The 14,064-nt window shown below is 38.8% G+C and overlaps 1 protein-coding gene across 1 annotated transcript in view; it reads left to right on the top strand.

Annotated features, from left to right (window-relative positions):
• Nucleotides 1-2,587: 2,587 nt before the first annotated feature.
• The window catches only part of rnf19b (ring finger protein 19B), a 48,806-nt gene continuing 37,329 nt past the window's right edge, over nt 2,588-14,064 (top strand). Inside the window, exon 1 of the mRNA XM_042011656.1 lies at nt 2,588-2,844. The gene's annotated coding sequence lies outside the window, so the exon portion shown is untranslated. The remainder of the gene's footprint in view (nt 2,845-14,064) is intronic.

The raw sequence follows: 14,064 nt of genomic DNA, 5'->3' as shown, positions 1-14,064 counted from the left end.
GGTTTGTGAGTGTATATCCTTTCTGACTTTAATATTATTTATTATTATTTCATTTTTAATATTCAGTATTTTTCCACCCTATAGATTCTGTTTCCACCAGGATAAAGAAAAAAATATCAAGATACAAAAGTTTCTTTCTTGAGAAACTTCATGTTAGCTGAGCATGCCAGTAGATTTCCAGCAGCAGATGCAGGTGTGTCAGGTGTTTTGTGAAGGCTGAAAAGTGTTTTCTTTTAGTTTTCCTGGCCTGTTGACTCCATCATGTGTGAAATGAATTTACTGACAGACTGAACATGTGGGGACATGCTGCAGGGCTGCAGATAGCTGGATGATGATATCACACAGCTAATTGCTTCCTCCTCTGTGAAGCTGCTTTGATAAACAAAGTGGTTGATAAGTTCATCAGTGATTAAAACGGGGCTCCTGTTCCTGCTGTAAAGTTAAAGGTCAGCTTTAAAGTCAACCCTTACAGCTCCTCATAGTCTGCATAAACTGCTGCATCCTATAAAGATCAGCTGTTTCTGGGGTTTAAATGTAAAAATCTGCTGCTTCTGCTTATCTTCACACACAGAAAACTTGTTGGTTCATTTCTTATATGAACTGTGTAAATTTCAAGGTTCATTGATGGTGATTTGTTTTCTTCGGTTATTACACAAGTTGGTTCGTTTTGTTTTGATGGGAAAGATTTTTTGGCAGCTTGCCCTCACACTGAAAGCCGCTCCATCAGCTGTTGTCATTAATAGCTTCTCTGGAAACTAATCCTGACAAACATTTCCTGTTTGAAGCCTGATGGTTCAGTTTAAAGAGGCTGATTGCATGTAGACGAGCTGGCACTGGGATGCTGAAACAGCAGCCAGCCTCTGACACCACTCCCTCCTCACGTTGGTTTTTTATCAGCTCAGAAATCATCATTATCATTCTTTACTAAACAAGACAATCAATACAACTTGGGATTTAAACACTTGAATAAAAAGGAGCAGAAAGAAGAAACTCTCATACAATCTGCCCCTCTCACACAAATTATTAAACCAATAATAAATTAAATTTAAATTAAACCAAACATATAATAAAACTTGCAACCAATTTCTAACATATAATTCATATTTTACACTTAATTTATTATCTACACATAACAGAACAAAACAAAATGATTTCATTATATTTTTTATTGTAGCAGTTATATTTTTTAAACACAATAACTGATTTTTCTTCTTTAGCTTTTTTATCCAGATTGTTCCATAAACAAGCTGATATGTGGCGTTCCCCAAGGCTTAATTTTCCACTCTTTTAATTCTCTACACGCTGCCTCTTCATCAGTATAAAGGTCCAACTTTACGCTGATGATACGCAGCTTTATATCGCCGTGTCTCCTGGCGACGCTCGGCCTATAGGCAACCTTTTCAGCTGTATTTTAAATATTCAGACATGGATGGCAGAAAACTTCCTTCAGCTCAACCAGGACAAACGGAAGTTTCAATCATCAGTCCTGAAGCACACAGAAAGGAACTGTTTTTAAAACTTAAATCACTTTCTTTTTAATCCATCAGAAGAAGTTAGGAACCTTGGAGTTAATTTTATATCTCACATTGAAAACTGAACTCAGAAATAACAACAGATGCTGATCCAGGCTTTTATAACCTGTGGAATAGATGACTGTAATGCTCTTCTTTCTGGTCTTCTTAAAAAGATTATAAATCCATTACAGCTTTTACAAAACTCAGCTGCTCGTCTACTGATGAAGACCAGAAAGAGAGTTCATTTTACACCAGTTTTAAAGTCTCTGCACTGGCTTCCTTCATGCTTTCAAATCTTCTAGTGTTTAAAGCTCTTAAAGGTTTTAGCTTTAAGTTTTTATCAGACTTGCTTTTAGCTAAGAACCACCCAGAACTCTCAGGTCGTCGGGGCCTGGTCTCTTGTTTATCCCACCAGGACTTATGGAGAAGCATCTTTTAGTGTTTATGGTCCTCACCTGTGGATCAGCCTTCCAGAGGACCTGAGTGTTGATATTTTTAAGAGGCAGCTTAAGACTTATCTTCTTAGTAAAGCTTTTGATTAATAATTTATAATTGTTTATTAATCCTATTTTATTTTAAGTTTAGTTTATTACATTTACTATATTTATTGTGTGTTCATTCTTTTTCTTTTTTTCTCTCTTAATTTCAGCTTAACATCTTTTATTCTTCCAGTGTCTTAGCTTCCCCAATGGGGTTGGTGAGGGTAAGGATGGCGCTTCTAGAGTCATATTTCATGCATGTGTCAGTGTGTGATCATGTGTATGCGTGTGTTGTGTATATGTGTGGGCTCGTGACCTGGATTTGATGGGTAAAAGTGTTTCTTGTCTGTTTTATTGCTTTTTTATGTCATATTTTAATTTTAAATTAAATAAAAAAGCTGACTGATTAGTAATAACTTTTCATTTACCTTCCCAATCTTGAGTGTAATTAAAAGCTTTGTCCACCTGTCCTGATTGGTTACCATATTTACTTATTTACAGTAAACTAGGTCCTGCGGGGAAATTACGTCACGGGGTGGGGTTTCCGTCTGCTGACGGCGTTACGTCACGAACAGGGCTTTCCTCCTTGACGTCTTGAGGGCGGTGGGGCGGCAGCCAAAGTGTACGCGAGGAGACACGGAGCGAGCTGCGGAGATTATCTCAGAGTTTTATCGCTGCGCCCGCGGAGCGCAGGAAGACCAGAGGCCGCCGTCACCTGCCAGGAAACCCCGGAGCCCGACGAGAGACACGTCCACCGAGGAGCGTCAGCTTCCAGGGAAGGAGCCGCGACAGCTTCCAGGGAAGGAGCCGCGACAGCTCCCAGCCTCTGCGGATGAAGCGATCCTGATCGGGTAGGTGTCCGGGGCTGAACCCTTGTGCACGAGCTGCATGGATTGAAATTCTCCATGTCGGAATTACCTGGATAAACCAGGCAAGGCCGCGTGGATATATATATATATATATATGTATATATATATATATATATATATATATATATAGTAAAAGAAAAGACGGTTCTGTGGATAATTAGAAGCGTGACAGTCACAAGTCAGCTGAAATTAAGCCACCCAAATATCATTAGGACAAATCTGTCCCTGCTGTAGTGTCTGAGAACAAAATCCTGAAACACAAAAATCGCAACGTCTCCAGCTTCATTCCGGATGTGAGAGTTAAATCCCAGCCTCGTCTTTCCCTTAAAAACACTTTCCAGTCCCCTTTCTCGTGATATGATGTCTTTTTCCATGACCGAAACATTAAACATGAATCTGAAGAGGCAGCCGGTCAGATTTTAATGATAAAAGCCTGATGAAATGAGGCCGTAACTCCCCCTGGCTGGAATGTGAATGATAATTCTTCAGTTTCGGCCTGGATTGATCATCAAATGGGGTGTGGTGGTATTTTCTATCATCATGTAGCTTGGGACAAAGTCAGCTTATAAAATATAAGTTTAGTGTAAATGTTTTTGCTACCAAAATAAAGAAAATGTGTTGAAACTGTAAAACACCTAAATCAAAATTAGGTGGTTTTAGGTCTGTTATCATCTGATGGGGATGTTGGTAATCATGACAGGGCTCCGTTGTCATTTGGTTTTTGGTTCTGTGGGTGTAACTAGATGCTGCCATTCAGATAATTGAGCTGAGGTCAAGACAAATCTTTGTAAATAATATTTAAGACCTTACAGAGAAGCTTTTTAATCATCACATACAGGCAGGATTCAGTGACTGACGTCTGGAGTGGTTTACTAAAGCTTTCAGGATGAAGGTTGAAGGTGTTACAACCTGAGACTTCTTTTAAGAACACAAATAGATTAAATATTAACTATTCAAGAGGTTAAACATTCAGTTTTTAAGTAGATAATTAACTTTGCCCTTGTGACTGTCAGTAGTTTGTTAAAAAAGATTTAGTTTTTGTGTTTTGAAAGTGTTGTTAACTCTGAAAATAAGCTGCATGATGACGCAGTCTGAAGATTCCTGATACTGTAAACACAGCTGAGTTAACTTTGTTTCTTAAAACAAACATGAATGAGCTGATTCTTTTTATTATGACTTGATAGTAGTGGAACATGATGGATAATGTCAGTTCACTGAGTGCTTTTGGTTTTCTTTGGAAAAGGTGATAAACTGTGAAACAGAAGAAGACGTTTGTCGTAAATAGAGAACGTAATAGTTTTATCTCTGACACAGTTTTTATGCTTTATGTCAGTATATTTGAACAAATTTGTGAGGGTCAAAAATGGACAACAAAAAAAGGTCTGAATAATTTAACAGTTCCTTAAATCTAAATAGCTGTGTAGGTCATTTCTTTACTCTCAATTTTACCCTGCAGTATTTGGTTAAGTTTAGACATAATACTAACTCTGTTAGGTTTAGGAACCAAAGGTCACGTTCATACTGATCTTCATACGGTCTTCATGCTCAATTCAAATTTTTATTTATTTATTTGTTTGTTTGTTTGTTTGCTGAGATTTAATGTTTTGCATGGTTGTTCACATCAGACCTGGGTCTGATTTAAAGTAAAAAAAATGGGATTTGTGCTGTTCAGATTGTAGGATATGGGTTACATAAGGGAAAAAGTCAGATTTTTCTTGTAGTTCTGCAAACAACGACTTTGAGTTACGATTTTTTTAATTGTTCATGACTGTTGATACCTGAATGAACACCTCACCCAGGCTGTCACAGAAGGTTGATCTCAGTTTTAAACTTAATAAATCTTGGTGGGAATAATGTAGCTTCAGTGTGAAATCATTGTGTTTCTTCACTCTGGTATTTATGGGATGTTGCTGTCCCAGTCAGTAATATGCAAACCCTCTGTTTTTGTGTGTGGTTAGGTTTAAGAAAAGATCTGGGACTAAGACTTTGAAAACCTGAAGTTCTTTCTTACAAATGCACAATCTTTCAGGTTTTATGTTGTAATGATTCATATTTTCTATGTTTGCCAGAAACATAGAACAGCACCATTGTAAAGATGAGCAGACTTATACACTAAAATAACACATCCTAGATCTGAATGAATGAAATATTCTTATTAAACACTTTGTTCTTACCAAAGTTGAATGTGCTGACAACAAAATCACACAAAAATTATCAATGGAAATCAAATTTATTAACCCATGGAGGTCTGGATTTGGAGGCACACCCAAAATTAAAGTGGAAAAACACACTTTGATGTAATGTCCTTAAAACAAGTCAAAATAAGGCTCTGTGGTGTGTGTGGCCTCCACGTGCCTGTAGGACCTCCCCACAACACCTGGACATGCACCTGATGAGGTGGCGTGGTGAGAAGTGGTCTGTGTTCACCACCTGCAGAACCTCCTTTATTGCTGTGTCTTGTTAATTGCCAATAATTTCCACCTGTTGTCTATTACATTTGCACAACAACACGTGGAACTGATTGTCAGTCAGTGTTGCTTCCTAAGTGGACAGTTTGATTTCAGAGTGTGATTGACTTGGACTTCCATTGTGTTGTTTAAGTGTTCCCTTTATGTTTTTTGAGCAGTGTATTTCTTATTGAACCTAAGCATTGTTAGGCATTAACATGAGCTTAGTTACTTCCTGTCTAGTTCAGTTTAGTTGTATTTTATCTGCTGTTTGCTGAGTTTGGGTTTCCACCATTAATGCTGTAATGTTTATCTAATAAAAATTCACATGGAGTTTTTGGGAAAGCATCTCAGCAGAGGTTGTTTTAGAACAGCAGAGGCTCGGTGGCCTGGCATCTTCTTAAAACTGTAAAAAAGAATAATTATTACACAAAATTATTATTATATTTAATTTTCTTCTGATGACAAAGCATTTTCTGATTTGTTTCTCATTTTCTTAAAAGGCAACCCGACCAGATTACAGTCTGACTTTCCCTCTTTGTCTGTGTTTGGAGTCTTTCGTATTCCTGATAAATAGACCATTACCTCATCAGGAGGAGGTTTATGTTCCCATGTCATTATGAGGCTCAGGTTACAGACAATAGCCGGGAATTATACGCTGACTTGTACGTGCACTGAGCTGCTGTTTCCTCTCAGGAAACTGAATCCTTTCATTCAGTTTACTACGGTTACTGTTCACTTCATTGGTCCCTGCACAAGCCTGGGCTCAGGAGGGAAGAGGAGCATGAGGGAGCTCAGAGGTTTGCTCTCAGCCACTGTTGCACCCGCAGGCACGACATTAAACATTCAACAACTCAGCAGTTCGGCTCCCGAATGCTCCTCTAATTATAGAAGCTCCCAGCCTGATTCGCTCTGCCTCCACCTTGTGCTGCATCGCTCTGGACTTTCAATGTACTTTATCTGTGTGAGTGGGAGAGAGGTGATAATGAGAAACGGTGGGAGAGAGAGCAAACTCAAACTCCCCATTTATGTACCCATCTGCCTCCCATGGCATGCCACCTTGAAGCCTCTAATGTTAGATTTTTTCCAGATATGTAGATAAATAGACGGATAGATTAGTCATTAAGAAACATTTTGTGAGTTTGTGGTGACTTTATTATGAAAGAGCTCTCACTCATGAGTCATTTCTTATAAATTAAAATCTTTACTCATCACCAGAGCTGATTATTAAGCCTCACTGAGTCCAGACTGACATTTAAAAGTGAAACCATGTCACAAAATTAGCTGATTTATTCATAATGTAAAATTTGTCAAGACAAAAGTTTCTTATATGGAAGTAAATATTTATAATATTTAGTAAATAATATATTTGGGTTTAATGTTGTTTGGAATAAACAAGCCGGTAGAAAATAAAAATTTGTGTTTTTAAAAATATTTTAACCAATTCACAATGAAGCATCCTGTCTTGCCCACATAAAGGCCATTAAAGGATGGTGTCTAGCTAGCTAGCTAGAGATTAACGTGTCAAAAACAAAGCAGCATGATAATCTGCGCTACACCAGATATGACGGTAAAACCAGTTTCACTTGGAGGCCAACTTGTTGAAACTGTGAAAACTTTTAAATATCTTGAGACAGTTCTTGACCACCAGCTGAGATTTTCTGAAAATTTTACAAAGACTCGTTTGTCTTCTCAGACATTTAAGCTGTCTTGGTGTCAGATTTTAGGACTTATGTATGCTTCACATATCCAGAGTGTTTCAACCTTTCATCTCACTGCTTGGTTTGGTCACTTAAGCTCTGAGTGCAAAAGCCAATTACACGGGATTGTGGCAGGCTAAGTTTATTGAAAAGGCAACTGCTTGTTGTGAATATCTATCTGAAAGGACAAAGAGAAAAGCTGAGAGAATCCTGGCAGATAGCAATCACCATCTGTCCTGTCAGTCAGGCTCCTGAGGTCAAGGAGATTTAGAGTTCCCCTGGCTACAGGTCACTTCAGAATGTCTTTTATACCAAATGCTGTTTGCATTCTTAACAAAGTGACCAATCCACACAGATCTGCTGCACCTTTACATTTTACTTATTAATTTTGACCTTTTTAGTGTTTATATGTATATATATATATATATATATATATATATATATATATATATATATATATATATATATATATATATATATATATATATATATATATATATAAATAAATTTGTATTTATCTATTTGTATTTGTGTTTTTATTGCACCTATGCAGTACTATAGCTTAGCGGTGCCTGTAAGTTGTGACGGTGAGCCGAAGACAATTTTCTACTTTGGTGGACAATAAAGATATATTCTACTCTATCCATCCATTTTCTACCACTTATCTGGGATCGGGTTGCAGTAGCAGATGCCTAAGCAAGCCTAGACTTCCCTCTCCAGGCCAGCCAAGCGATGTAGGCCCTCCATTGGTCCTGGGTCTTCCCCGGGGCCTCCTTCTGGTGGGATGTACCTGGAACACCTCACCAGGGAGGCACCCAGCAGGCATCCTAACCAGATGTCAGAGCCACCTCATCTGGCTCCTCTCAATGTGGACTAACAGGGACTCTACTCTGAGACCCTCCCGGACCACCGAGCTTCTCACCCTATCTGTAAGAGAGAGCCCGGCCACCCTGCTGAGAAAACTCATTTCAGCCGCTTGTATTCGCGATCTTGTTCTTTCGGTCACTACCCACAGCTCGTGACCATAGGTGAGGGTAGGAACGTAGATCACCGGTAAATTGAGAGCTTTCCCTTTTGGCTCAGCTCCTTCGTCACCACGACAGACCAATGCAGAGTCTGCATCACTGCAGACACCGCACCGATCCGCCTGTCCATCTCCCGCTCCATCCTTCCCTCACTCGCGAACAAGACCCCGAGATACGTGAACTCCACTTGGGGCAAGACCTCACTGGTGACCCGAAGAAGGCACTCCACCCTTTTCCAGCTGAGGACCATAGTCTTTATTTATTTATTTATTTAACCTTTATTTAACCAGGTAAAAAAATGTTTGAGAACTAGTTCTCATTTACAAACATGACCTGGCCAAGAGGCCCCAGCAGGAATAAATAACGTACATACATATAAACAGACAACTGTGCATACACAGGACCACAATGCAACAATACAATACAATACAAAAAAAAAAAAAAAAAAAAAAAAAAAAGTCTTGGACTTGGAGGTGCTGATTCTCATCCCAGCCACTTCACACTCAGCTGCGAATCGCTCCAGTGAGAGCTGAAGATCACGGCCCGACGAAGCCAACAGAACCACATCATCTGCAAAGAGCAGAGACCCAATACTGAGGCCACCGAACCGGATCCCCTCAACACCTCGGCTGCACCTAGAAATCCTGTCCATGAAAGTTATGAACAGAATCAATGACAAAGGGCAGCCTTGGCAGAGAAAATTCTATTCTATTCTATTCTAAAGTAGAAATTGGCAAAAATTTTGTAGCACGGTACGAAATTAACTGTTTATGAGCTCACAGGCTGAATGCTGGCGATGAACATCGTACACAATATGTACTGCACACTGCATACTACCTAGTATGTGTAGTATATTGTAGGGCAGAGGTAGACCTACTATTCAACAACATTTAGATTCATCCCACATCTCATCTGCATGTTGTTCAGCTCTGCAGAAGCCTGGTAACGAACCATTTATGGGATTCAGGTGTGTTGGAGAAGGGATGCATCTAAAAGTTGCAGGATAGTGACCCTTGAGGACTGGACTTGGGCACCCCTCTTGTAGGGGGTTTAAAAACAGCCTCTGTTTACAGGCTACAAAAGTCACTTGTTACAGTTGGTAGAAAAAGCACTTTATTATTTAAACAAAACTAACAAAAACCATCTGACACTGATATATAAAGTAAATAACGTGACGTGATTTATCAGGTTAAATATGAAAAAAATATGGGATCATGCTGGTTGAGCTATCAGTTTAATTTGACTCATCTTTTTATTCACAAATATGACTGAATACTTCTCAGGTGGAGGATCCTAAACTAACTGATCAGCGTGGTTAACCATTAACAGATGGATTAATGGATGTTGCTGATGCAATATTGATGTTTTAACGGACCAACAATGTTCTCTTTGTTTTTCTTTTCCCAGTGAAAAGAAGTGTGTAAACACGATGAACTTCACGGAAGCATTTTTAGGGTGTTAAAGGAAGCAGAAGATATTATTGTTTTATGACTTGATTTGAACGATAATGCACACAGACACGCACACACACACAGCCTGCGTGCAGATCTCATAGCTTCCATGGAAAAGCCATGTCTGGTTATGAGGGCGGCTTTTCCACAGAACTTTCCTTTCATTATTGCCGATGCCATTCTTTCAGCTCAGCCTCATGTTCATGCTACACCACAATCACGGATAAAATAACACAGTACTGTACACAGCGTGCTGCTTTCAATGTTTACTGTAAACATGGTTACTTTACCTCTATGAAGCTGTTCTCTTAACATTTTGTTTTCAGACGTTTTCCATTTAGTTAACCGTGTTTATTTTCTCATGAACAAAGAAACAAATGTAAAAAAAAAGGGACAGGCCCTTTTTTTCCATCCAACTGTGACTTTTAATTAAGATGAAACCAACAGATAATCTATTTGCTCGGACACGCTCCTGCTTTTTGTAATGGATGACTGAGTAACCATAGTAACTACTGGTTGATGCATCACAATTAAACAAATATATGAAAATATCTGTTAAAAAGTGAGCATGTTTACCTCTGAAGTAAAGCAGGAGGAGAATTATGACCAAAGACTTAAAGCAGCATTGTGCCCATTATAAAATTGGATTTAGAATAAAATATATATATATATATATATATTCTCACCGGCAATTTTATTAGGTACAGTTCTTTAGAACTGCCTTAATTCTTGGTATTATAGATTCAATAAGGTGCTGGTTTTCTCCATATTAACATGACAGCATCACACAGCTGCTGCAGGTTTGTCGGCTGCATCCATGATGAGAATCTCCCGTTCCACCACATCCCAAAGCTGCTCTACTGGACTGAGATCTGGTGGCTGTGGAGGCCGTTGGAGTCCAGTGAACTCATCGTCATGTTCTAGAAAGCAGGTGGAGATGCTCTGAGCTTTGTGACATGGTGCATTATCCTGCTGGAAGTAGCATCAGAAGATGCTCCACTGTGGTCATAAAGGGATGGACATGGTCAGCAACAATACTCAGGTAGGCTGTGCTGGTACCAGGTCCTCAGATAAAGGTTGAGCCCTGCGGAGGTTGTTTCTTTGCAGTTGCTGCCCCCAAACTCTGGACGACCTCCCCCCTCACATCAGGGCTGGACATTTTTGAAAGTTTCAGATTTTTTTCTTCTCTTTTTTCTTTTCTTCAGTTTTGAAGATTCAGTTTTATTTTTTGGCTGTTCCTAATATGCAACAGCTGATCTTGTTTTTATGTTTTATTTGTTTTTTATTCTCCTGAATATTTTATGTTGTGTGAGTCTTTGTGTATTATGTATTCTTTGTGTAAATTGCGCAGGTGCTGGCTGACAGTTACTTATTTCTAAATGCGCTTTATAAATAAAGTTGTCTTGCCTTTGAAAAGCTTTCAAAACAGGGAGAGTACAACCTGCTTAAATAATCCACGAAAAATTGTTCTGAGTGAAACTTCTGAAAGAAAAAAATGGAACAACTGATCACAGCGCAGCATCCATTAACCATTTTCATTCATAGGAGCAGGTTAGTTGGGTTTAACTCTGTCTTGTATCCAGCTCTTCTAATTCATCCTGAGAAATTCAGCCTCTGTTTGCTGATAGATGCTGTTAAATAAAGCCAGGAGGTTGGATTTGAGCTTCTTTTTGTTGGGGATTTGTAGTGAAGTTCAGTGTTTTAGTTCTGCAGCTCCGAGGTGTGAGTGTCTGAACCAGTGTTCATCCGTGGGATGCTGAAACAGGACTTGGCCTTTCTGAATTATTAATTAAAAAATAATTCATGTGACAGTGTGTTGAAAGGAGGTGTGTGGGAGGAGGCCGTGCTGAAGAACTTTAAATCAACACTGTGTGTGATAACCCAGTTTATAAGTCATGATACGTCGGATCTTCTGCTCCCTGGAAAAAACGTTGACTTTTCTCATATAAGATATTTAAAATAAACTATTGTCTGTCACAAGTGACAGAGATTTCTCTTTGACAGGCTCCAGTTAAAAACACATAAAAACATCAACAAAAAAACAAACTTTTTTTTAAAACTTTAAAACCAAGCTCTTGTTTCTAAGTCAACAAATCTGAGTAGCTCTTTCACTAACTTTAAAACACATTATATAAAACTGTAATTTCTTCTGTGGGAACCAAATATTCTCATAAAGATACAGAGATCGTCTGAGTTGAGGACATTTGCTCGACGTGACCTCTAATGCATCCGCTTTAGATGTGTGTTGTCCATTAACCCATAAGAGCCCGACGGGACATATTTGTCACATACAGTTTCTGAGACATTTTGCTTCAATTTATGGTAAAAAACTTTGCTCAAAATTCTGTTGAACACAATCTGATACTCGTCTTCTGTCCCCTAATAGATACCCAGAAGCAGAAAACCACATTATAATATTTTTAACCTATCACATGATAATAAATGATAAGATTAAGAAAGTTCATCTGAAACAGTAAAATCTCTTTATCTGCATCAGCCATGCAGATATGAAGTCATGCCCACATAGACTCGAAGAGTAATGAGCTAAACACTTAATCCATTGCTTCTGTGTTATTCTGTTCTCCTCTCAGGAGTTTCCAAGGAAAATGACATGTTCACACACATTTGTGTGAAACTGGTTGCTGTGGTTTAAATCCTGCTGCAGGGATAATTTTGCAAGTTTCTACAGATGACTGCTGCATGTTTGTGATGGAGTTCAGTTTTTACTCATGCTTAATATTGTGTAATAAAAATGCCCCAACTAAACCAGCTATAACATTCAGGCCCTGCAAAGATAATAACAAAATCCATTTCTATATTTTGAAGTATGATTTTAAAATCAAGATCTTGTTTTAAAACCGTAAATCTGAGTAGCTCTTTCAGTAATGGTCAAACAAAAACAGGTTTCTGTACAAGGTCAGCAGGACTATTAGCTAATTGAATCTAATTAGCTCTCCTAACACACGTCTACATAATACATTATTAGCAGCTTGTTGAGTGGCGGACCACCTGTTCTGTCCAGCAGCAGTTGGCCCCCAGCAGCCGGCCCCCCGGCTCTCAGATTGGCAGGGATTTCAGTCAGTATCTCTGCAAACAGGATGAAAGTCTGAGCCGAAGCCGCCTGCTGGACTCCGTGTCGACACGATGTCATCAGTCAGTCTGGATGATGAGCTCTTATCCCCAGTGATAAGAAGCTCTCCAATGCTGCGTGCAGCGGTGGGATATTCTGATCTGGTTTGTTCAGTAAAAAACTAAAACCTGAAGCTTGAAAACAGAAAATAAAATTGAAAGGATGCATCAAAGACAAGCAGGTCAACTCTTAAATCTTAAATAAACCTTTTTATAGTTTGTCTTTACAAGCTGCAAGCTGTTGTTTATATGATGCACTTTATATATTTATATTGTCATTTAAGATATATGTTTTTAGAGTTTTGCAGGAAATGAAAAAGTGCAGATGAGTAATGTTCAGCATGTGTGGACCTTTGAGCCATCAGGCCGCCCTGAAACTGAAATTCAGCTGCAGCTGAGGCACCCAGTAGTCAGAAAGGTAGGATTTAGAGCCTGAACAGGCAGCCAGCTTTCAAAGGAATCACAGACTAAATAAACATCAGTGAAGTTCCTTGGAAAGACGGACTTTACGATTCTCGGAAATTTATTTATTTTATCTAACCTTTGTTTAACCAGGCAGATGCTTGAGATAAAATTATCTCTTTTATGGGCTCGGCCAACATGGCAGCAGTAACACAAACGAGTAACACAGGACAACATTATACAACATCTATCAATATTAAAGCACATTAAAACAATATTAAAACAAAGAATATTCACCAGGTCAAAGCATGTCATGCAGCAAAGCACCAGCACCCACATCTCTTATCGAACTTAGGGAGGCTAACGAGGTCTGAAGCTTGACCTTTTTTTTAATTCTAGTCCATGAAAAGAGAGCAGAGCACAGGAGCGCCCTCTACCCAGAGAGACGGACCTGGAATCACAGATTTTGGGATGGGTTGTGTTTGAACATAAGGAAAAAGCAACGGTATGGAGGCAGTAGTCCAGTAGTAATGTTAGTTAATAATGTAGCAGTGAAAAGGCCTACGAGCCAACGAGGACAGGCAACCTTACAGTACAGCCTACAGGGATTTATACCCCGTAATAAATCTTAAAGCAGCATGGTACACATGCAGTAGCATTCATGTAAACTACATCTCCATAGTTCAACTGTGGCCATAAAGTTGCAGCAACAAGCCTCTTTTTTTAAAAAAGAAAAAAAAAACATGATTTATGTCTGAAGTAGAACCCTGTCTTACTTTTAGTTTTTGACCAGATTGTCAGTGTGAAGTTAAAAATTTAAATTATCATCTAAATAGACTGAAGAGAAGCATTTCTGCTCTAAGATCACATATGAAGAAAGCAAGCTGCAGTGTTTCACTGACAGCACTCGACTTCCATTTTAAAGTACTTTTACTGAAGTGCTTCTATTTTATGCTTATTTTACTTCCTCCTCACCACATGAGCGTATATAGATGCTGTGCTTCAACTCCACTACTACAAGGTTAATGTTCTAAATAAAAAATAAAAA

The sequence above is a fragment of the Melanotaenia boesemani genome, chromosome 17, assembly GCF_017639745.1.
Source record: "Melanotaenia boesemani isolate fMelBoe1 chromosome 17, fMelBoe1.pri, whole genome shotgun sequence".
In the NCBI taxonomy this organism is placed as follows: Eukaryota; Metazoa; Chordata; class Actinopteri; order Atheriniformes; family Melanotaeniidae; genus Melanotaenia; species Melanotaenia boesemani.
This window is presented reverse-complemented; position numbering and strand designations above follow the sequence as displayed.